The sequence below is a fragment of the Athene cunicularia genome (genome assembly GCF_003259725.1).
Source record: "Athene cunicularia isolate RWA chromosome 11 unlocalized genomic scaffold, athCun1 chr11_part1, whole genome shotgun sequence".
Taxonomy (NCBI): Eukaryota; Metazoa; Chordata; class Aves; order Strigiformes; family Strigidae; genus Athene; species Athene cunicularia.
This window is the reverse complement of record NW_020799113.1, coordinates 14503011-14527007: the sequence shown is the minus strand read 5'-3', so window position 1 is coordinate 14527007 and position 23997 is coordinate 14503011. Positions and strand designations below refer to the sequence as shown.

At 35.5% G+C, this 23997-nt stretch overlaps 1 protein-coding gene across 2 annotated transcripts in view; it reads left to right on the top strand.

Moving 5' to 3' along the window:
• Positions 1-23997, top strand: part of TOX3 (TOX high mobility group box family member 3) — an 84516-nt gene that overhangs the window by 14555 nt on the left and 45964 nt on the right. The window contains exon 1 of one of the 2 annotated variants that reach the window (XM_026856750.1): positions 21948-21959. The exons of the other annotated variant lie outside the window; for it this stretch is intronic. The gene's annotated coding sequence lies outside the window, so the exon portion shown is untranslated. Of the gene's footprint in view, positions 1-21947; positions 21960-23997 lie in introns of those variants that run through there. 2 annotated transcript variants of the gene reach the window in all.

Here is a 23997-nt window from a genome sequence, read left to right as displayed (position 1 = left end):
TTTTTTTTTTTTTTTTTTTTTTTTTTTTTTGGTAAAGAAAATCGGCAGCTGTTACTTGTAATACATGTGACTAATAAATGTTGAATCAAAAATGTGACTGTTGTACAGTTACAAATTTTTAGAGCGCAGACAATTTGTATTGGTCTGCATCAGCTGTAACAATCGTCCACTGCTTGGAAAATGTGGGGAGAGGCTATTTGCCGCTAATCAGGATATGTACATCTTCTTTGGAGATCATGGGGCTCTTTATCATTGCTTGTAACTTTTGGATTGCTAATTCACTGAATTCCACTGTAGCGCACTCTGCATCATAGTCCATGTTATTTGTGTGTTTATGCAGAATTATTCTAAATAAAAGTTCTTAAGGTTATTCCATCATGAGGCATAACTGAGAGACAGTGATGACAGAGCTTGATTCATAATATGACTAACTGCAGGTGAACGTTATGTTGTTATGCCTCGTTCTCAGTGTTTCTGTGACTCAAAAATGGTAATAAACTCCATTAAAGTACCGTGACATCAATAGAGTGAATATTTAAAATGCACATGAAAGAATAAAGTCTAGAAATCATAAGAATATAATAGCTATCCATATAATTCTAGTAGATCTTCTGTTTCATTTATTCTTTGTATGAGTGAGAACTGATATCAAGCATGCACCTTGCTTTCTGCCCCCCCCCCCAACCTTTTTCTTTTAAAATAAATGTGAAAGAGCACCACAAATCTGGCACAGAATTTTGACAGAAATCTTTGATTCCTACTTATTTTTAGCTACAGTTCTTCCATTTCTTTTCATTTTGTTGAGTCTTACTGTTTTACTTCATCTTCCACACTGCTGTGGTAGGAAGCAGTTGCATTTTCTGTTGCCAAAGGAAATTGCCATTTGTTGATTAATAAAAAGAATAGAGAAATGGCTGTGAAACACCATAATGAGAAAGAGGGAATGGTGGATAAGGAACGTTGCTAAATATTTACAACTTGAGGATCAAGTATTTTCAGTCTGCTTGCGTTCCTAAACTTCCTGCAGCTCTGAGTGTTGTTTGGTTTTTGTTGTGGGTTTTTTCGGGGGGTGCAGGGAGGGAAGAAGAGAATGAAAATTACATGTCATTCACACTTAAAGATTTCCTATACATTTTGCAGAACTGATCTTTGGTTCTCATTTGATCAAAAGAAATAGACAGGTTCATCTTTGCTTCTCCATTTGTTTGGTTTATGGCACCCAAGCAAAGGAGCTCCTATCTGCAGCCTTTTTCTGAAACTCGAGTTGCCAGGGATCTTTAGAAATAAGAAATAATAAGGTTTTAGATGATGTATCTCAGTAAGTATGCTAGAGCAAGGCCAGTTGCTTTATTGATCCCAACTACTGAAGTTTTCGCTCTGAAAATGATTTATGTTTATCTTAAAAAAAAAAAACAATCAATGAGAAAAACAAACTGCACTTCATGTAAGAACTGATTTAAAACATACTCAACTTTTTCTTTCTCATCCTTACTTTCTAAAATCTTCTATGGATTCAAAAGAAATGGGTGCAATTCTGCTCTTGCATAGGAATATACCCTTTGAAGAGGAGAGATGTTTCTGCTTTTGAATTGAGCTTCATAAACTTGCTGGAAAAAAATCAGTTTGGAGGATGTGTTTTGAAGTAGTAGTTTCTTGGGCACTGAACTGTTCATTTCCTAAAAGGATAAAGCCACTTCTTTGTACCTGCTGACAAAACAAAAGAATCGGTACTGATAATATGTTACATGGGGACAGGCTGTAATGTTGATAGGCGTTACTCTGGCTGCTGAAAAGCACCAGTTCTGTCTGGCCTCTCATCCTTACCAGAAGCAGCACATCTGCCTCAGTGGCAATCATAAAATGGTCTCCAGTTGGTTTTGCCTGTGCTTCTACTAAATAGATGAATCGTTATTATGTTTTCTCTGGTTTAGATACCAAAGGAAAATGAAGCAAAATGCTACATTCAGCTGCTTCAAGTTGGGAAGGTCTAGATAATCTTCATTTCTGAAGTGTGAAAGAACTGACACATAAAATTGCAGGTCTGGCAGCAAAGATGATTTTTTCTTTTTTTTTTTAAATAAGTACCTTACAGTTGGAGAATTTTTCTTTCTTAAGAAAAGAAGACATAAGAGACCTGAAGTATCTATGCTTTGACAGTAATACTGGAAACAGTAGGGTGAGAGAGAAGACAGTGTTGTTACAAGTGTGGCTGTATAAACACTGGCTATGAGCTTAGGCTGGGAATGAGCAGAAAGCCTTTATCTTCCAGAGGTGCTGAGGCAGCCTTCCAGTATTAGTGGGGACAGAGTAGTCATTTTTAAGGTTCTGAGTTTATGCTAAATATCCTATACTGTGGTTGACTGTGGGGTCAATTGTACTTTTAATCGTTTAACGTAGTTCTTTTAGTCTTCATGTTGACATTCCTAAAGATACGATACTGAAGTTGTGTTGTGCACTCTGTGATCCCAAGTGAGTCTCTGATTAGGACAAGGCAACCATAGATGTGATAGTTATGACTCAAGAATGATTTTGAAGTTATGTATAACAGTTAGTAAAGAAAATTTGTGTCTGAAGTTTAATTTTATAGTGGAAAACTGTTATAAATGAGATTTGAAGATGCTGGGGAGTTACCTAGTATCTGTGAAGAGGGAGAGATTACTTAGTTATTCCTTCAGAAATGGCATGCTTTTCCTTGGTGGTGGTAGGGAGGGAAAGGCCTCTAAGTGTCTGAAAGAGAAGATGGAGAAATCCACATCTAGGAGGTTGACAGTCTGTAGAAGTGTGGTATCAAATGATTAGATGGTTTGTCCTGATGTGGGTGTTTTGAGAGTGCACATCAGATAATCATCATCTTCCTTACCTCTGTGCTCTGCGAACGGGAAACTGCCTCAGTTCCAAGTTTCTAAAAAATATTCTGCTCTTGCAGATCTGAATCAGGACTTGATTTTTCAGAAAGTGTTTGGGCAGTAGAACTCAGCAGTCCTTCAGAGAGGTATATGAAACACTTGCAAAAATTTGCAGCCCATCTTAGTATCCATTTGTGTTCTTGAGCAATGTAAGTCTATTGCTTTAGAGGTCATAAAAAAATGAAAATTATGTTAGTGGATATCTTTATTTTGCCTTTAATTCATTAAGAGAGAGGATGTAGTCTTGTCTGTGTAAAATGTTCTACCTGCCAGCACTGTTGTAAATATACAAGCCTAGGAAGAAGCAGCTATTAAACTGTGGTTCTTTGAAAATATACTCCTCCACCCGAAGTTTGGACACTTAATTACTCATAGCGTGACCTGATTTGTTTGTGTGGCGAAGGGAAGACTTGGATTTCCTCATACAGTTGGTATTTCTGCTATTGTAAGAACATAGCCTCTTCATTTTTAAATATAAGCAACACTGTTGACAGTACTAGTTGGTTTTATATATATGGTAAAAGTGGAATCACAGTAAATTAAGGATTAGAGTTAAATTATGGATTACTAGTTAATATCATAGGTACAGCATAATCTCATTCTTTCAATCTTTCCTTGAAAAATCCAGTTTATAATCCCATTTTGGTAGCAACTTGATGCATTTTATACAGCTATCATAGAGTATTTGTTCTTGCAAATGCAGTGATGAAATGAATATTTTTGGCTAGAGTTGCAAGGATACTTCTATGTTAGCTTAAAGTTTCTAAATCAGTAAATTAATTTAAAAAGGGGTTCAGTTTTAGAAGAACTCTTGTATCAATTTTATGTAAACAAATTAGTTTTTGAGAATGCAGTATTCCCAGGAAATATGCTTTATCCTGTGATGTTAATTTGTATCTGTTTTTAGTCCAGTATACAAAAAATAACAACATAATTTCTTACCTACTTGTACAGAAAAATGTCTAGTGTCCTCTATGATGATGATGATTATCTTGTTCTAATTGCTCTTATGATTATTTTGTGTATATTTCCTCTTCCTGGTCTATTACATGATAAAAAAAATTTAGGTGGCATGTTTGTTCATTTTAAACAAAGATTATCTGGGAACGTGCTGAGATGGTCTGGTTTCATTGCATTCTGGTTTCATTGTCTTTGAGAAGTTGCATTAAATAAGGGTAAAACAGAGCAGTAGTCAACAAACAGTATCTTGAGAATTCTTCAGCTGGGGTGGAATCAGGTCAGTTAGTGTTTACAGAAGAGATGGCCCAGTGTGTGATACAATAGTCAAAGATCTGGTAAATCACGAATCTCTTTGAAAGCTTCTCATTTGTAGCGCTGAACGTGGTAGGCTGATGTTTTTGGAAGCAATTATTTGGTTGAACTGGAGTCCCAGACTCACTGAATCTGTAGATTAATTTCAGAAGTCCAGAAAAATTGAAAAAGTAGCAAATACCTGCTAGCTCTGAGTTTTTAAATGGATGACTCTTTCTGGTCACCAGTAGCCTCATTTTCAGAGGTCTTGAGTATTTGCATTTGGATCATGATTTCCTGGGAATTACTGAACTCTGAAATGTACTGTGAGGATCTGCTGCTTGGTTATGAGGCAGTTTGAGTGCAAAAATCTTACTCAGTTCCCATAGCTGCTGTTCCTTAATATGTCCCGAGACAGATACTTAATTTTGTGCAATTAAAGTGTGATTAAAACACAGTGTGTGTGTGTATATATATTTTTGAAAAAAAAATTTTTTTAAAGAGGGTTCTAGCTTTGTCTTTTTTTGAAGTGTGGGTTCATTTGCTGTTGAAGTTAACGTCGAAGCAGGTGGCTATAGCTGGTGTAAAAGTTTTCTTCAAAGCCCCAATTATCCAAAGTTATGATTCTTCTTACTTCAGCTGCTTAATACTAATGATGGGATTTTATTTGTTTATGTTCATTCATCAAATTGGTAATTAAGTATTTTATTTGGACGACAAAATGAAAAATAAATTGTTTTTCTTTTAAAGTGGACTTTAAAAAAAGGGGCTGGGAGATCTGTAAGGCTTTTTTAGCATTGCAGAACCCTGAAGCTCAGTGTCAGTGCATTTATCCTTGGCCTAGTGTATCGAAAACTTGTTATGGTTTATTGGTTTGAGAGTTACGGGCCTGTGGTCTGACTGGCTGGATAGCAGATCTGTTGAAAACGATCAGTGAGTCCTGGTGGATAGTAACATAAGTCAGTGACCTGGAATGAATTAATGGAGGACCAGCAAGATGGTCAGTCCCTGACACTCTTGCCCAGTGAGCAGAGGCTCATGGAGTGGGACTTGACCAGTCTGGTGAAGGGAGGACTTCGGAGAACTTGACAGCAGCCCCAGTACCCACAAGGAGATGGAGCCAGACTTCACAGGGGTACATGGTAGGAGAATGAGAAGTAACAGGTACAAGTTGAAATGAAAGGTTCAGACTGCATATAAGGGGGGAAAAAAAAGCACTTTGTGGGAAACGGGGTATTGGAACAGGTTGCCTTCTCTCTGTCCTTGATGGTTTCAAAGACCTGACTGAAGAAACGCCCCAAATAAGCAGTTTCTGTATTCGGTGGGGCCTGTGCTTTGAGCAGAAGATGGATTGGAGGTCTCCTGATGTCCCTTCCAACCTGAACGATCCTATGATTTTACAAGGCAGTTAGGTAGAAAATACTAATTTCATCCTCCCTGTACTGCTATAGGAAAACGAGGATGTGGCAGAGTGGCATTGTTTCACCCTTTGCCTGGAAGGTCTGTGCAGTGGGAGAACCAAGCACTGGTTTCATATTCAGGATAGCTATCTTAACTCTGATGGTGGAGAGTTTGCTTTCTAGTTGAAGAGCTAGGATGGGAATCCCAGTCCTGCAGTGTGTGCATGTGTGTACTGATGTGAGTGAGCTGATAACTGTGACCTGTCTAGAGCATATGGATTTAATACAGCCAACTGGATACCTCTCCCTTTGCATGTTACATATTAACTCCTGATATCCTAAAATAAATTATTTTTGTTGAGCTCCTTGTAATCTTGCGGTAAGGAATTGCTAGTTAGAGCCCATTGGTTTGGTTTGGCAGGTGTAACAGTGTAGAAAATAATTGCGTGTAAAGACTGTTTCTTTCAAATCCAATCTGGAATATGTGTCACTGGTACTTGTTAGCTTTCTCTGTATGATCCGAGGAAAGTGGATCAAGCATCAGAATTTCCTATAAACCCTGTTACTTTTTACACATAGAAAAACAAATCACAGTAGTTTAACACAACTTTGGAGAGAAGTAAAGTAGTCTTCCTAGAAAATAAACCTTTGTTGTGCACAACATTCATGGAAGAATGTTTCATGTAGGAAGCTTTTGTCTTAAGTAGGCATCAATTACTGCATACCACATTTCTTCTTCCTTTCTAGTTGATTCCAGTTGTTGGTTTTGTGGAGGCTAAAGTGCTTATGTGTGAGAGGAATGAGGAATATGATTAATTTTAAAATTATAGATTGAATAATTTGATACTTTTAAAAGTCCTAGTTGCAGCCTAAATGTCGTGGTATGTAATGGTACCCAAAATGCTTGTGTGTGGTAGGGTATTTTGCAGTCTACATTAGACACTGGAAGAAGTATCTGATTTTCAGACGATGGATATTATAGTTATGAAAATGAAGCCCTTTAAAATGTCACATGTCCATGTTCAAACCCCTCCCCCTAATCACCATCTGTATGGTAATAAATTAAGCATTGACTGTTTAGTGCAGTCTGAGAATAGGAAGTGTGAGAATCATCATGGTAGTGATTCAGATCAGTATGACAAGAGAGTAGCCTAATCATCTGGCTTTGTTTGGGGACAGGGGGAAAATGGGATGGGACAGGACCCAAACAGTAAAATTGAAAAGAACTCATGATTGTCTTCCAAACCCAAAGATTTCACTGTCATTGAGATCTACTCCAAATATTAAAAGGAGCGGTAGATTGAAAATTAAATATCACCACTTTTATATCTTAGTATATTTCAAAGCAGCTTTTTTATTCTTATTAAAGTATTTTATAATCACATCAATTTTTTAATCAGAAATACTTAGCTTTTCCAGCTTTAGAGACATTAGTCACAGAAGTCCTAGAGAACATGAACCAGGATTTCTTACATCCGGCAAAAGCATGGCGCTACCTTTCTGGAAATGGAGCTTTCCCTGTGTTCTTTTGTATTAGTTAATAGAAACCCTCCTTGAAAAAGGATACTCATCAAATAACATTTTATGAAACAGAAAAACAGTACTCAAACCCTGTTGGACTCCAAGAGTTATTACATTTTACATCATATACAGTTTATTTTTCCAGATGCCACAGTTCAGAATAATGTATTTTTAATACTACTTGTAGAATTCTACAGATTCATAATAGCACGTGACATGTTAATATCCTCTGTGACATCCTACTGGTCATATCCAACTGTGATAAACAGTTGTATATGCTATAAAAGTGACATCTATTATAAAAATAAAGATAATGCAAAAGGATACAAACAATCCCTTAAATTTGTAAAGACTGTTACAAATCTTGAATGTTAATTTGAAGGAAAAAGTACATGCTAATGCTAAGTTTATGCCTTCAGTTAATAGTCCTTTATTCCTTCAGGAAAAAAAATCAAGCAGCTATACTTTAAATGAATTTAATGAACTGCAAAGACTGACATTTTCACTATAAAAGTCACACTTCATTTAATGAAGTAGTTAAATATTGATGCTATATTAAAATACAGGCTGAATAAAAATGGCAATATGGTTTTCAAAATAGGAATTTGAGCTGGTTTTGACTTGTTATATTGAAAATTTCATGAACTGAGAAAAGGGAAATACAGCAGAATACCTCCATAATAAACACAAAGCACTTTGTTGAAATAGCATTAAAGTTGAAAGACACAAACCTGTAAAAGCAAGGAAATTAAGTCACTGTACTCTTAACTCAGCCTCTTTGTGCTTAAGCACTAAATCTCTTAAATGAATGGATCCGACATTATCACCACTCGTGTGCAATATTTTCTGAAATTCTTGAAAATGAAGACAGATTGTAACCCTGTGCTACAGGTGGCACATAAAAGACCTAGCCATGTGTTTACTCAGGATGAATAGTTATATCATGATATTGTTTGATCTTAATTCAAAGTAATTGTGTTTTAAATGCTATGATTTCAACAGCAATATTCTATCAAAGCTATGTTGCCTGTGTTGTGGCTTCCACACATTTTCATTGATATAATTTGAATTTTCAACTTCATTTTTATATCTGCACTTTCACCATAACAACATAATATTGGCAGTGGATGAAGAAAAATTGCTGACAAATGTGGCTGAGGTTTTTCCCAGCTCCAATACCTATATGGTGGTAAAGGGCAAAGAAAACAAGAATGATTATTACCGTAGATGTGAGTGAGAACAGTGATTGAGTGATGATGTGATTGGCTTCGCTTTGATGGATTGAATTATGTTGTATTGTACTTCATAAAGCTTTACTAATTCTGACATTAGGCTTCTGCGTATAGTAAAACACTGAGGATGACATCTTTGGCCCATTGAAGTCAATGGCAAAACTCCCATTAATTTTAGCCATCTGTGATTTCATTCTCAGTGGCTGACTTGTAAAACAATGGCAAATTGATTTAGTACATTTCTTTTTTTCCCTTGGGACAGATCTCTGCTCCATGTAAAATGATTTGTCTTTTGACTTTCATGCTCTCACTCTGAAAATATGAATTTTAATTCTGTATAAATATAGTCAGGTTTCTTTCCCATACCATATCTTTTCATGTAAACATACAATATCATGTAAATATCAAAGATGATGGAAGAAAGTGGAGCTGTTTTGAAAGTGGTAGGTTGTTTACCCAGTTATATACACAGTCACTAATAGAAAGCAATGATAGGAACGCAGCTTCCTATGGAAGACTATCGACTAGCCACTAGCAATCGCTTGTGGTCTCTACGTGTGTTGGTAGCAATGTGGTTTGGGTGTTTGGGATTTTCCCCCCTATGTGCAAACAGTTTTTCTTTAAAACAACAACAAAACCCAAAACATTGGAATCTGAAGAATTAATTATATAAATGTATTTGTATTTGGAAGACATGCAGTATTTGTGTTTATGATAGTGATCCTCAAAATTCTTCATAAGATGCTAGATTGCATCTATTTGCATAGTTACATCTCCTGATATCTTGCCACAGCAAGCACTGAAATGATCTACTTAACAGAACATAAAATTTTGTAGGGTATTATATGAAATCAGAAAAAAATTACCTAGAATTAATAGAGTGTTGAAGAACTTCTTCCTCTTTTAGACATCCTTCCAGAGAAAGGAGGAAAATGAATGTCAAATATATGTTCACACTATTCACTGTCCTAAACTAGTTCAGGTTCTTCAATAGTCATGGCTCTTGGTCACTGATCTGCTTTCTGTTTACGATAGTGTTCCCACTGAACAGGAAAGGGTAAGCTATAACCCAAAGAGAAACACTTGGTGACATGTTAAGCAATCTGTGTCCTTATGTAGGGAAATTTTTAAAGAATTACAAAAGGTACCTGAAAAGGTATTTCTATACTGCAAATATTCAATAGTTACATATTAGAATGGTAATATTAAAACCATAGCAGTGCTGCTGTCTTTTACAGTAGTACAGGGAAAAATGTTTTATTAAACCCTAATTTCGCTAGTTATTTAAGAAGTAGCTGGCTTTGCACACATTAATCTCTTTTTCTTTTTAATTCAAGGTTGATGGTCTAGGTCTTACACATTGTATTTATGAATAGGGCACTCAATAACTATGCAAAATATCTATTTCTCCCATGGGAATCTGTGCTTTGATATATTCTGATCCTTATTAAATTTAAACAGGATCAAATTTATACAGCTTTGGCAGAGATTTATTAAAATACACTGAGTGGACAGCTTGTGGGAGTGCAGTGTGCTGTAATAACATATGCCTCTTACCAGAGAATAGTAATTATTGAGAATCAAATAAATCTGTAGGAGGTTAAGTATATATGGAAAAGATATCAATTGTAGTTTTCTACAACCAGACAGAAGTAGTCTGAAGATTTGTTGCTGTATAAAGAAATAAACCTCCCTTATAAAATCCTAAATATTCAAAATGTCATTAACCAACAAAGCTAATATTCCTCCAATCTTCAAAAAATGGTAATGACATTTGCTCAGTAGCATTAATTTAATTGTTTAGTGCTCTTCATCTGCATAAACAGTCACATTTATACTAAAGATTTATTAAATGTAATTGAAAAATATGTTACAAAGTTTGGTAAATTTGTTTCCCTAGTCAGAATCATCATGTCTTTGGAAAGGAAAATCCAAAGTAATGATTGCAGATTAACAAAATAATTTTTTTAAGGTTAAAAATATATAATGTCTATCATTCATCCATAGTTCAGCAATGGTGTGTTTAATATTTTAAATTATTGTATGTGGTAATTTCACTAGCGTAGGAATTGAAAAATTGATAAGTGGGTCAATAAAAGCAATAACTTTGACATAGTTGTGGTTTGGATGAAGCTCTGTATTTTGTGATACAATTCTTTGGAATTTCAAAGCTTCACATGTAGAAATGGTAATTTTGACACTATACATGGGGGGAAAAAAAAAAAAAAAGTGGGTAGGAGGGAGAGCAACAACATATATCCTATCCCTGTCTTCAGTGCTCCTGGCAAAGAGAGTCATGGTCACATGTAACGACAGGAGGATTCGGAGGAATACATTCAAGGTTGTCCCGTGCTCTAGGGGAGGAGCACAGCAGAGGCAGTTGGGTGGTTCTGGGTCTTCCATGGTTTGGATCTTTCAAATAAATTTCCTTTGAAAGGCCAAAAAAGAGTTCTTTCCAGACACCACACTGGTTACTTCAGTTGCATATGGAGTTTGCTACCTTGTTTTCCATCAGTCTTCTCTACTGATTGTTTCAACCTATAACAGATTTGGTTTTGAAGCAGTAGTTAAAAATCTGCAGGTTTTGTGCTGTAGTAATTTGTAATAAGCCATTATAATGATTTTTATGGGTTAGGGTTGTCTGAAAGTTATCAGTGTCCAAATAGACTATCGGTTATGTATGTGCACGAGTGTGATTCAGCGCTAATGTGACCTTCGGACTCTGGGTTTTCCTAGAGATAGTTTAAGCGAGTAGGAGTCATTTGGAGTGTCCTACTTGCATTTCTCCCTGTGGCATGAAAGGAATGGAGTAATTTCAGCAGAAAATGTATTTCTCAGGGCTTATTGTATTAAGAAAGTGACTTTTTAAAGAAAATGCATTTAGATAGAGATTTGATTGAAAACTGGTATCGTCAGAATTCCGTTGCATTTTATTTTGAACATCTAGTGAAAGCTGTCTAGTTTCTTGGTAAGAAATATAAAAGATATTAATTTTGGTAAAATTCTTTGTGCTTGAACAATTGTATCCTTTCTAAAAAAATCACGGATTCACATTGACGTGGATGTGATACAAATCTAGTTCACTCCTTATCAGATTGGTGACGGTTCTTTTATTAGTCTTTTGTCCTATTCTTCTTCTTTCTTCCTATGTTTCCAAACATACTTCAAAATTTTTCTAAATAAATTAATGAATCCTGATTACTTCAAGCTAGCAAGGGTATTCTCTTAAAATAATGTATGTTCTGTTTCTGTCCTTTATTATAAGAGAAGAAATACTTTGTATTTATTAAAATAAAAGTCAGGGCATTTGGGTTCCAATCCCATTTCAGTTATTACATTGCTGTATGACCTTGGGCAAGCAGTTTATTGTGCCTGTCCCTCCCTGACTTTTTCCATGAAAATAGGGATGATAATATATAGGGACCTCATGGTAGTGATCTGAAGTTTAATTCATTGCTATCTGTGGAGTGCTCTGGGACACCTGCCCAGGCCCTGCTGCAGCTATTTCTATATATTCATGCATATTATAACTGTGCATAATACATGTTGTTATATATGAAGTATATCTCTCTATATAATGGGTATCGGCAGGTTTGAGTACCATCTTGTATAATTATAGTTTATATTAATGAGTCATCTTGTGACACTACTGACATTTTTGTTTCCACTTATGATTATAGTAGAATAAAGATGTAAGTAGTAGGAGCAAATTCTTTTTTTTAAATCCACAGGTGTTTTGACTCAGAATGTTTATTTCTGTGGGTGTCAGGGTATTTTTTTTTTTTAAGTGGTTATGCTGTAACTATATACACAGGGATTTTAATTTATATGGGGTTAATAAAAACTGAATAATTATGATAAAAGAGGAACCGCAAAGTCAAATCACTAGAATAGCAGTCTGCTTACGTTGTTATGCAGATAGCAATTCTGTATGGTAGGTGGATATCCCGTTGTCCTAAATTTTAATAAATTTTAATGATTAAGGCCGTATGGAATCAAATAATTGTTGAATAAAACTGGGAATCTGATGTCCTGCAGTTCTAAGAAAATCTTCATCTCATCTGTTAAATATTTCTAGGTCATACTTTACATTTTCTAACTCAATTAAAGACAACACAGTGTTTTGCAACTGATTCCTGTTATGTTTTCTTGGGAATATACTATCTTCCTTTTGTGCAATATAGATTAAGGAGTCCTTTGCTTATGAAGAGACACAAGACAGTTCCTAGTTTAAACACAAGAAGTTTATTGTTAAAAAAAGATAGCTTTATTTGTTGATGGAGACTAGCCACCTTACGCTAGTTAGTGTTTACTTTTATTAAATCTGATACGTGATAGAAAAACGTTAAATATTCTGGAGTTTTTAAGTATTGTATAAGGACAATCATCTTTTGAAATTATTTCCTCTTCTAATGTCTCAAATCAGACGTATTGCGACAAGCTATTAGGCTATGAATTTATACATTCATCACAGTAAATCATGTTGGCACAGTGGCTTATAAATGATCATCATCTATATTGGTATCTTCAGGGTCAATCACATCGCTTCTTTGAGTTGCTGCTACTGTCTATCTGCTTTAGTACAGAGAGGAAGAGTCTTGACTGAACTGAAGGAATTATTAAGGATTTTAAATTTTTTTCTTAATAAAATTTTCTCTTAAATGCAATAGTTGGATGTTTTGTATAATGCAACAATAAAATTTGTTTGCAACTGTAAAACAATTTATGTAATAATTATGTCATGGGTTTTGTGCATGTTCCACAAAGACATTGTAGACTAAAGGTTATTACCTTGTAGTATTTGAAGGCAGCTAAATGTCAGTGGCTGTTACATTCTAAAAACACTGACTTTTGAATGATGTCTGTTTCCTCTTAGAATCACATTGATTAATTGTGTTCAGATAGTAAAAGTTTTAATTTAAAGATAACACATGAGGTACAAGATATTAATTGCACCAAAGATAACATGCTTATTAAAAGGTACATGACCAGTTGTCTAAGTTTAACAGTCTGCATTGAAATACTTGGAATAGAAACCTAGTTACAGTCTAGTATCTGAATGTTGTATTTGTGCAAAGGTAGCATCTTTTGTGCTTTCTGATTTTCTTCTTCCAGGAAAGAATTTTTTGTGCAATGTTCCTTTTGCAGTGAAGGTAGTTCGATAAGAAAACAGGCATTGTAAGCCAATGTTTAGAGCAGTATAAGTAGTTCTACATTGAGTATTAGTTCCAAATGCAGTTGCAAAGATTGTGTCAAAAAAAAAAAAAAAAAAAAAAAAAAGTCACAGTTTGGAAGAGAAATAAAATGCAAACCTCTCACATCTTTGAAACAAGGAAGCTGTTTTTACCTGTTAAAGGCTTCATTTTTAGATAGAGGAATGATGCACAGTGTAAGCAAGGTAGCTGAGAAAAGTCTTAAATATTAGTGCCTGCAGTTTATGTGGTAATCTGGAGCCTGTCTCCTGGGCCAACCTCTGTCTCATTCTCTTAGCAAAAATGGAAAGGAGAAAAATGCAACTCCTGTGGCTCTCCTATGATTTATTCTATTGCAGTGCAATTTTCCAGCACAGCAGTTTCTACCGTTCCTTCCTCTGTCCTCGGCAACCTTTTGGAAGTTTCAGTGTCACCTTGTCTAGCTCACAGGAGTGAAGCAGAAGCTTCTATCTCTGGAAAGCATTGGTTTTCATCTACAGGAAGGCTGCATGTCAGCACTGGCTTCAGGCTCAGCGAGATCAGTCTGCCACTTGTGCCATGAGTAATATAAATAAAAAGCATATATAATGCAAGTGTCATAGTTTAAGATGCAAAGATTATCTCACATGGAACATTTATGACTTATGCATCCTCCATGCAGGGCTATGCAGTGGAAATATACCTTTGTGTACTTCCTAGATTAAAATGAAACCAACAATTTCACACCAGAATAAAGCTAGATTAAATGGTAGTGAAGTAGATTCTGATTTCTTACCTGCATGGAGGAATGGCTCTGGACATTGTGATCTCACACCAGTGTTAACATTCATTATTTGTTGGCTGGGAGGGAGCAGCCATTCTTAAACTCTATAAACTGTTTATAGAATTCACTGACTCAAAGTGCTGAGGCAGTATCACTTATATTTTAAATCATCAAGGTGAATAATGGAAAAAAGTCTTTGTGCAAGAGAATTAAGTAAATGTTTAAAGAAGATAAATCTTCAGTCTTGGCTTTCTCCAGTGCTACTATAGGTAGCAGCAGTTGCTGCTCTGTAGAGTTATGTGCATGTGTAGGGGGAGGTATTGAGTTGCACATGAATACTACATGTACAGCTGAAATAGCTTCATATCACCAATATTCTGCATTGTACAGTCATTTCCTTCTATGAGGGAAAAAATAGTTGGGAATTATTTGAGTCAGCCAGATGAGTTACCAGAATAAAATCCGTCATTCGCTTATGAGTGGTTGTTTCATTCTGTGATTCTGTGGTGCCAAGAACTAATTCACTAAGTAATATTTCTGTCATTTAGAAACCTAAATGGTTGAGAAGTTTATACCCTAGTGTGTAGGACTGAGGTCTAGACAGAAAGTGTCTAAATCCAAAAGTATGAGCTTTATAAATCTCTGCTTCAGTCTTCTTTTCCCTAAAGCCCATAGGAACCTGTGATTTTTCTGAGTGTTTATACCTACAGGTAGCCAACAATGCCACCATTCTGCAGAAAGTCTGGTAAAGAGAAGGCCCCAGCTCGATAAGACCGAGATCAAAGAGGAACTTTGAGATCGTGAATCCTGCTTTCATTTGGGGCTGTAGCTTCTGGTGTGGAACTCAGATGCCTACAAGTTATGTACAGGCAAGAATTGAGGACAATGTTTTGCAGATCTAGCCCTAAAGCCAATGGAATTTTGTGTTTTAAATGTGGCACTGTAATACTTAAGGAGTAAACAAGTGCCAGGGTATCTGTAAAGAAAGACTATTACATCTTAATTCAACCTGTAAGCGTGTGGCTTTCTCTTCTTTTGGTTGGCAAACAAACGTTACATAACAGACGTGGAAAAAATATAAAGAATTAGTTTCTTATCAGCAGTTTTATGTAAATAGAGGCTGTATGAATATTACCACTTCTTTTTGCCCCCTTAATTTGATACCCAACTGGATATTAACATATGACCTTGTGATTAAATTTTGGAGCCTGATTTATCCTTTATTCTTATAGATTTTAGTGCGTTTGCCTTGTTCTCTTTGCATTTGGAAAAACACTACTTTTGGTTTTCCTACTTACATTTAGTGTTACCTAAAATCTCTACCCTGTGATGTTAGAAGTTTTATTATTTTCATTAGACATTCAGGGCCAAGAATTACAGAGAAGTAATTTGATCAAGGCCATGCATACTCAGGTGGTAGAATTAGAAATTGTACGTATCTTTTTTTAGCTGTAATTCCATCCTTCCTTTCCTATAGAGTGTTTCCTAGTAAGATGCAGAGACCCATAGGTAAAACTCCCTTGAGACTGTTACATGTGTATCAGTGGCTTCCAGGGAAGAAATTAAAAAGCTGCATTGGACTGTAATCAGTAGAAGTCCCCAGGCTGGTTACAGTTCCCTGGGCTCAGGAGGTTGCACTGTAGCATTAAAACTATTTCCCTCTGCCCCTTGGCACAGGTTGGGTTTTCCTAGGTTACCCCATTTGTGTGTCTGAGGCCTTTCTAACTCTTCAGGGAATCATGTTCAAGAAATAAATAAAAGAATCTGTCTTCCAAGAGTAGTGATTCCAAATCAGCCCTAACAGATGTGAGAATAACTTCTTGTGCCAGAAAAATAAAAAATTCACAGGAATATGTTCCTGTTGGTTATTGCTCAGGGATAGAGACACTTTCAGATTTGATTCTAACTTAAATTGTTTTTAAAAAGCTCAAAACGAACATAGATAGACATAGAGATTTAAGTTAGCAATGTTATGTGGAGTTTTTCATAAGGCATTTGTACTTTTAGTAAAGTGCTTTTACTTGGACTAGACATTGTTTAGGTGCCCTTAAATTTCTTTTTTCTCTTCTGCTTTCAAGCACAGACCTTACCATCCAATATGGTGCAAAATGAATTTCCTCCAAAATAAAAAGATACCTGAACTACCAGCTATTTCTTAAGCAGTAAAAGACAAGGCATTACCCTTTGGAAAATCAAATCTTCTGCTTATGTTTTTTTCTTATGTAGACTTCAAAATACACTAAGACCTATAAAAAAGGTAACATTTATAAATATTTTCCTGAAAAATACTGAAGTGTGTATTCAGCATCACATTGCATTAAATTATTTTCTTGGCATTCAAAATACTCTCTTTATTCAAGGCAGCTTATTTGTGGCATTGGGATTTTTGAAAATAAAGAATCCACGTTTCATAGTCAGTAACATCTCAGGCCTTTTCAGCCTGTAGTTGTCTGAGTAATAAAAACTTGATATGGTTGGTGCTTCAGTGAATGTCAGAATTCTCCATTACTTATGATTTATTTTTTTTTAACATAGTGTGGTTCCATGTAAGAAGATGCTTTTCTGTAGACAGTACTTACCGTCTTCACTACAGAAATGAGTTCAATGTTCTTCGGAACAGAAGCCTGAAAGCCCTTATTTGAGTGGAATGGGCTGAATTGTCCTATCCTATTGAGCCAGTGATGGTTAGTACATTGCCCAGTGGTGTGACAACTTTCAGACTTCGAAAATACAGCCTTTAGGGTGGTTTATCTAACTGTGGTAACAGCAGAAGTTAGGACAGTTATATAAAAGCTCAGTCTTTCAGGGTTTCACAGAGGTTATTATTTTGCAGTCATTTTATTATCACAGGGATCATTATTTCATTGTAACAGAGGTTCACATCAGAAAATCTGGAAGATGGTGCTTCAGGGAATTACTGTCTTGGCAAGTCATAAACAGATGTTTAGGTTCAAAGCTGGTGAGTGTGCTGTGTAGAGGTATCAGTAGAACTCCCTGTTAGCAGAATATTCAAGGGACCTTCTTTAGCACCTTTTGATCCGCTCCCTCTAAAGCAAAGTGTTGTTAGGAGTATTACTGAAAATATGTTAGTGGCACTGTCCTGGAAATGATCATCAGCAATTCCTGGCACAGCATGTTAAGTCAGAAGTATTATAGCCACTGTAATAGGTGTTAGGTAGGAAAAAAAAATCCTTCTGAGAACAGTTAAAGCAAGCTGTAACAAGAACTAAGGCAGATTAAGCTACTACACTAAATGAGGAAGAGATGCTCAATGAAATTATATCCTGAGGACAACATATGTCAGATACAAATATATTACTGCCTCTACATTAAAGCAGTGTGTTTTTTTTTAAATTTTGTTTAAGTGTAATAAACAGTTGGCATAACTAACTGTTTTGATGATTCAGGGCTGTTTATTGGGGAGGAAAAAGAAAAGGAAATTGAATTTTAAAACTATCATAGTTAGAACTCAGCTGTGTAGACCACAGAAGCTGTGTACATGGAATACAGAGTCATTGCTACTCTTGGGGAGTGCAGCAATGCCTTCCTGCAAGTAGTTGAAATGATGGACAAACGGTTGTCAAAATCTGGGCTTTTCTTAAGAAGCAGACCATCTGAAATCAGTCTTGCCCAAATTGTTTGAAGCATACTGAACTGAACTTGGAAAGAATTCTTTCCTTTGCAGGAAATGGAAACTTGCTAGGTAAAGCTCTCATGAAAGTCAATGGCTTTCTAGGCATGATGCTATGAAGTGCTTAAATTTTGAACCTGTGCAGTGAAGTCTTTCCTTGCAAGATTTTTTTATTGATGCACATTTCATAACTGAATGGGTTCAGTATCACAATGCAGTATCACTGTATTTGTTAAAAAAAAAAATAAATCAATGTGTGAAAGTCCAATTTTGAACACGGGAAGGCTGTAGCTGTGCATACATAATAGTTTGAAAGTCCAAGCCTGCATTGTATGTGCGGTCTGTTCTGGCAGCAAGTGTTATTGTTCACTAGGTGATTAGTTGGACTTCTACCTTGAATGTGCTACTTATTCTTGTTAATGTTATAGTTACTATGAAATGCTTTCCTAATCTCTATTTCTGATGCCCTGCTAGTATAGCAAGCAGGTCTATAGTCCACTTAAAATACAAATGAGTTTTCTGTGTTTTTTCTCCTTCATGTCAGCTCGTGGTATCGTAATGAAAAAGAGGAAGAGAAAAGCTATGACAGTTTAAGTTTTCAACTGCTTTGTTCTGAACAGTACTTAAAAAGTTTTACAGAAGAGACAAGAAAACTTAACAAAGCCTTTATGGAAACTTATTCCTTTATTTATGTTTGATTTTTCTACTGGAATAGCTGTATTGGAAGGGGAGTTCAAGGGTCTTAATTTTTAATGTCTTCTCCAACAATAAGAATGTATCTCTTTGAATTTTGTGGAATCATTGTAATAACTTAAGACCTTATATAAAATTTCAGATTTTTGCCATCGTTACAACCTCTGCTAATGAAAATGTCCATTAAAGTGCCACAAATATTTTAAATACATATTCATGCAGTGCTTGAAATCCTGCACATCTCTTTCTAAACTAAGCCATTAGCATTGATAGATACTATTATTTTGCAAACCTTCACTTCAGCAATTTGTACATGTCAAATTTAACCACTGCGCAATACCTGTATAGAGTAATAAAACCATCTGAGTTTAGTGCTATCTGTACACTCAGCTCTCAGTATCTCTTTTGATGGTTGATAACAATCATGCTGCTAGATATGTTTTTCACTGTATAATGCAGAACACAGGTCACTATTGGTAAACCTATTCTAATCATGGCTTCTCAGAACACAAATCCATTAACCTGTAGTGATAACCCTGCTACAAAGACTCGACACAAACAATGCTGCACTATAAATGATAGAGTTCATGGCTGAACTGTGTTTGAAAGGGCATATTGAATAAAGTTAAGAAAGTAGCGTAGAAGAAAAGTTAATGAAATTTAAGATGAGTTGCCTCCTGTCAAGGTACAACTGCTTAGTGAAGTTTCCACTTGGAGAGAGACCAATTCCAACTAGAGTATTACTAATATGCATACTAATGTATGCATAGCCTAACTCAAGAAATATAGAATACTTTTGCTTCTTTTTTTCTGAAGGTGTTTAGCAAATACTTTTACAGGTTGCTTCAGTGTCACTCAGTCTTGAAGAATTGAAGAGTCACTTCATCATCAAAAGCCATAGAATAATTCTAACATGACAGAAGATGGTGATGGTAAAGCTGACACTATCATAACATATCATCTTCACTTTTGATGAAATGTCCTACAGCAAACATCAGCTAGCTGAGGTAAAAATCTGCTTTGCTTCTTGTACAACTCCACTTCTTGGAGTATCTGTTGTTTGCTTGGGTTTTTTTCCCCTCTGAAATGCAGCATATAAGGATTGTCCTATACATACATGTATGGCTTCTTGGAAGCAGATGAAATGATTGCTTTTTTTCCTTAATAAAGTCTTCTGAGATGCCTTCTTAGACTTTCATATAACATTTTATCTCTTACTATACATGTGACCATCTTTGGGGCTGTGCTGAGATCTCTCTCTTACTTTTTTTTTTTTTTTTTTTTCCCCCCCCCAAGAAGTTCATTGAAAAATGCCTCAGGCCTCTCTTTTTCATTGTTTAGTGTTTTGATTTTTCTAGCTACCAATCTTGGCAAAGCAGTTGTTTTAATCTTGTTGGAATCAGGCTTCATCCAGGAACAGAATTCAGTAAAATATTGAAAAGTTATTGTCATCTTGTATACAGAGACTCCGTTTAGAGCAGTTTGTTTCATTGTTAACTTGATATTAATCTTCTGGAAGAAGTCACTTCAGACAAAGAGAGTGGATAGATAATGGACATGGAGCTGATTTGGGGAACCTCTGGACCTGCAAGCTGATCTTTCCAAGTTTTTTATACTGAGAATCAACTGTCTGCAGCAGCTGTAGACTGAACCACACGTGAAAACCACTTGTGAAGTTTTTTAATCTCTCTGTCATCACAGAGACATTCGTTCATTCTTGAGAAGAATCTGTTCATACAAAGAAAATGGCCAAGGCCTATGTCATCAGTGAAAGAAACATGACAAACTTTGAACTTGGAATCAATGCAGAAGGCCTGAAATCTTCAGCATCTCAGACAAGCAAGTAAGAGAGAACGCATTTTTTTTCCTTCGAAAGAGAGGCTCACTGTGTATTGGTAAAGGCATTTGCAGTCACAGATACTAATGCAGATAATACTAGTACAGCATAATAATGTCTTGGCTCAGGTGAAACCTAATACCACCGATGGTTTTCTTGTGAATTGTCTGTTGTCTTGTAAAAGCCTGATGAAAATGTTGCCAGGGATTGTTGTGTGATGCTCTAATGCTGATGTAAGATCATATAATTATGATTAAAAAGAAGCTCAGATCAGCATTCCAGCTCATAGAGAAATGTTCCTAATATTGTGCAGGGAAGTGCACCACCTTACTGGTGATGACTTAGTTACTCCCTGTAATGTCTTCTGTAGTCAATAAATTAATGTATCTGCCATAAATACACTTATGCCAGGTCTTGATTTTTAAATTGCGTATCTGTTAATAATTTCTCTTTTCCACATTTCTGAAAATGTTTTCAGTATTTCAGCAGTTTCAGTATTCAGTATTTCAGTGGTTTCTGATACCTGTAGAACCCTGTGAAATAATGACAGGTAATAAGATGTTCTGTGTTTTCACTTGAAATCAGATACCGTTTGAACGCTTTTTAAAAGAAAAATAAAAATTTTAGTGCTATACATCCAACTTAGCATGACTGGAGTATCTGTTCATGAAAGGACTCAATTTGATTTGTATAAAAGAAATCTCTGGTTATTTTCTGGTGATTACAGTGAAATCCATCTTACCTCTGTGTCACACGTACGTATTTTCTGTTTGATTCTGCAGTCTTTACTTGCATTCAGCCATGTTTTCCTGGATGAGTAAGTCCCTGGTGTGCTTAGCAGCTGTATAGAACCACTCATGTAAGACCTGATCAACATGAAAAAAGGTTGAAGAACTCACTGTGTAAAAGAAATCTATGTGGGTGTATTTTAGTTGCTGCATTACCATGACAGTCTACAATATTTATTTCTAAAGACTTTAAAAAAAGAAAGATAAATGACTTGTGTGAAATAGAAAAACAGAGTCGATACATCAGATGTTTGTCAGATAAACATTGTAGATCTACTCTAATGAAGGTATTGTAATTGTGTGAATGTCTGAGATAGTTTTAATGTCAAAAGCTTAACGCTTTTTGGTGCCTTTAGCCTTTCTGATTTCCCTAAGCGATCATAAAGTTATAAACAGTCTTTCTAGGAGGTCTCTAAGAATCCTGTTAGGAGATTTTTATTATACTGGCAAATTCATATTGAATTGGTATTCATTTTCACTATTACAGAATAATCAAATCAGTGCTGTTATTATTATACTGTTGAAAAAGAAAATAATGAGGATGTAATGTAAAACTGCTAATGTGATGAAGCGCTCTTATTATGTTAGGTTAAGAACGCTATGGCTGCTTGTCCTAGCCTTCTTCAAGCAGTGACAGAGGGGGGGAAAACGAGGGCATTTTCTTTGTGGCAAGAGGTTACGCACATTCTCATTTGAATGTGTAATGCTCTTTTGATGACCAAAAGGGTGTTTGCTTTGCCCAGTGGTGCTTTCTGCCAGGCAGTGTTGTTGGTTCTGGACTGTAAGAACACTACTGTTCCTACTGTCACATATACAGTACTGCCATCTCCTTTTTTTTGATCATGACTAGTATCTGATGGTTCTCTCTCCAGAAGAAATGGCTCATATATTCTTTTATGTTCATCTGAGCTTTTTTCCAAAAGGGAATAGAGCTTTTAGAGTACATCGTTAGAAAGTGCAGCAAGCCCCCCGAAGGTTCAAATTTGACAGGGATGTTAGGAGGCAGGTCAAGTGACTGCCTAATGAAGATGAATGGAGAAAATTGCCAGTACAAGAATCACGTGGTGGGCGCTTAGCCCAGGTTGCTGAAAGTGTGATGGAATCTCACGGCTTCATTTATCAGTGTCATATTTGGGCTAAAAGTGAGCAGTATTGTTCTCATTTCTTCCAGATGGATAGGTCAACTTTAATATTTATTGCTCTTGTAGAACATTTGTTTGATGTATTTCCATTAGCTAGGCAATAATAGAAAAGCAGTGGAGAGAAACATAAAACAGCTCCCTTCCTCTTCAACTGAAATATGGCATACACTAATGTGTAAATATTTCTAAGACTGTCACTGATTTTTTTAAATTTTTTTTTTTTTTAATTTGATGACATGGTCATATATACTAAGGAGTTTTATAAAAATAGTGGAAAAAACACATCAAGGAAATATAGAATATTTGACTTCTGGTGTGTGATTGTTAATCTTTTAACTTTTAATGAGTTTATTGTATTTCAGGAGTGACTTTTGCTTAAGAGTGTCAACTTTATGTGTGTATATATATAGAGAAGACACAATCACACTGTATTTGAAGGACTGTTACAAGATTGGAAATATTTTAGCAGAATCAACTTAGAATTTTAGATTTTTAAAATGGAATATAAAGATGTTTGTTTCTGTCATCTTATTTTCTTCATTTCAGTTGTTGCCAATTACTTTTTCTTTGATGGGAAAGGACTACTTAATCTAGGTTGATGTAAAATTTTAAATAAATAATGGATCTAATAATTACAAAATGGTGGCTTGTAGCTAATAGTGGTAACCCCTGGTTACTGTTTATTAAGTGATTTTTTTTTTTTTCATTTATAGGAATCAGGTTCAAGTTGTTTAATATATATTATTTTATACTGTGGGAGAAAACTTAGCTGTTTGTGAAGCAGGTGTTGTGTTAAGTGCAGTGCAAACATCCTAGCCATATGTTTCTATAATTTAAATTAATTTGGTACAGTCATACTGTTAATCTTTAGTGACTTGTTGATTGGCATTTTGCAGACATATTTCTGGAAGGCACCCAATACCATTTTCTGTAGCCTTTCTGGCAGTAGCAGAGAGTAACATTTCCACAAATTGGAATCTTGTACAGCTCTGGGAAGAGAGCCAAGATTTAAATTAGACAATAACCTCTGCTCTGTATATAGCTTCTATTCTTCAGCTGTAGGGAAAGTGATTTGTTTAATACAGTCAGCTCTGTAGCATATAATAGACTGATATATGAGTCACTCCTTGGCAATGTGTGTTTCTTAAATTTATATAGATTGAACAACTAGTTGGTAATGTACTTAGTTACAGTTGTGCAAACAATAACTATTAGCAGAGCTGAACAGACCTAGAAAAAATTGCGTTTGCTTGGTGTTTGCTAAGGGTTCTGCAGAACTGTTGGATTTTAGAACAGTCCTCTTCAGGTGCAGAGGAAACAATTTCATAAACATGAGTATTGTTTGAGCTCTGGAAAATCAATAATAAAGCTTTTATATCATAGTTTAATGTTTTTTACATTTTATATATGGATGTGCTGTACACAGTGTTCCTTAAAAATTAAACTTAGCATCAGTCTGTGTTGTAGCTACACAATTAGGTTGCAGCTCTTTTTGTTTTGCCCTTGTATATTTTTTTTCTCTCTTCATGTTAAAATCTGTTGCTGTCAATTGATATCTGTGAATGCAAAGAATTCTTTTCTTTCCAAACAGCAAGGATCTTTTCTTAAAAGGAGAGCTCTTTACACCATTTGGTTCATGTT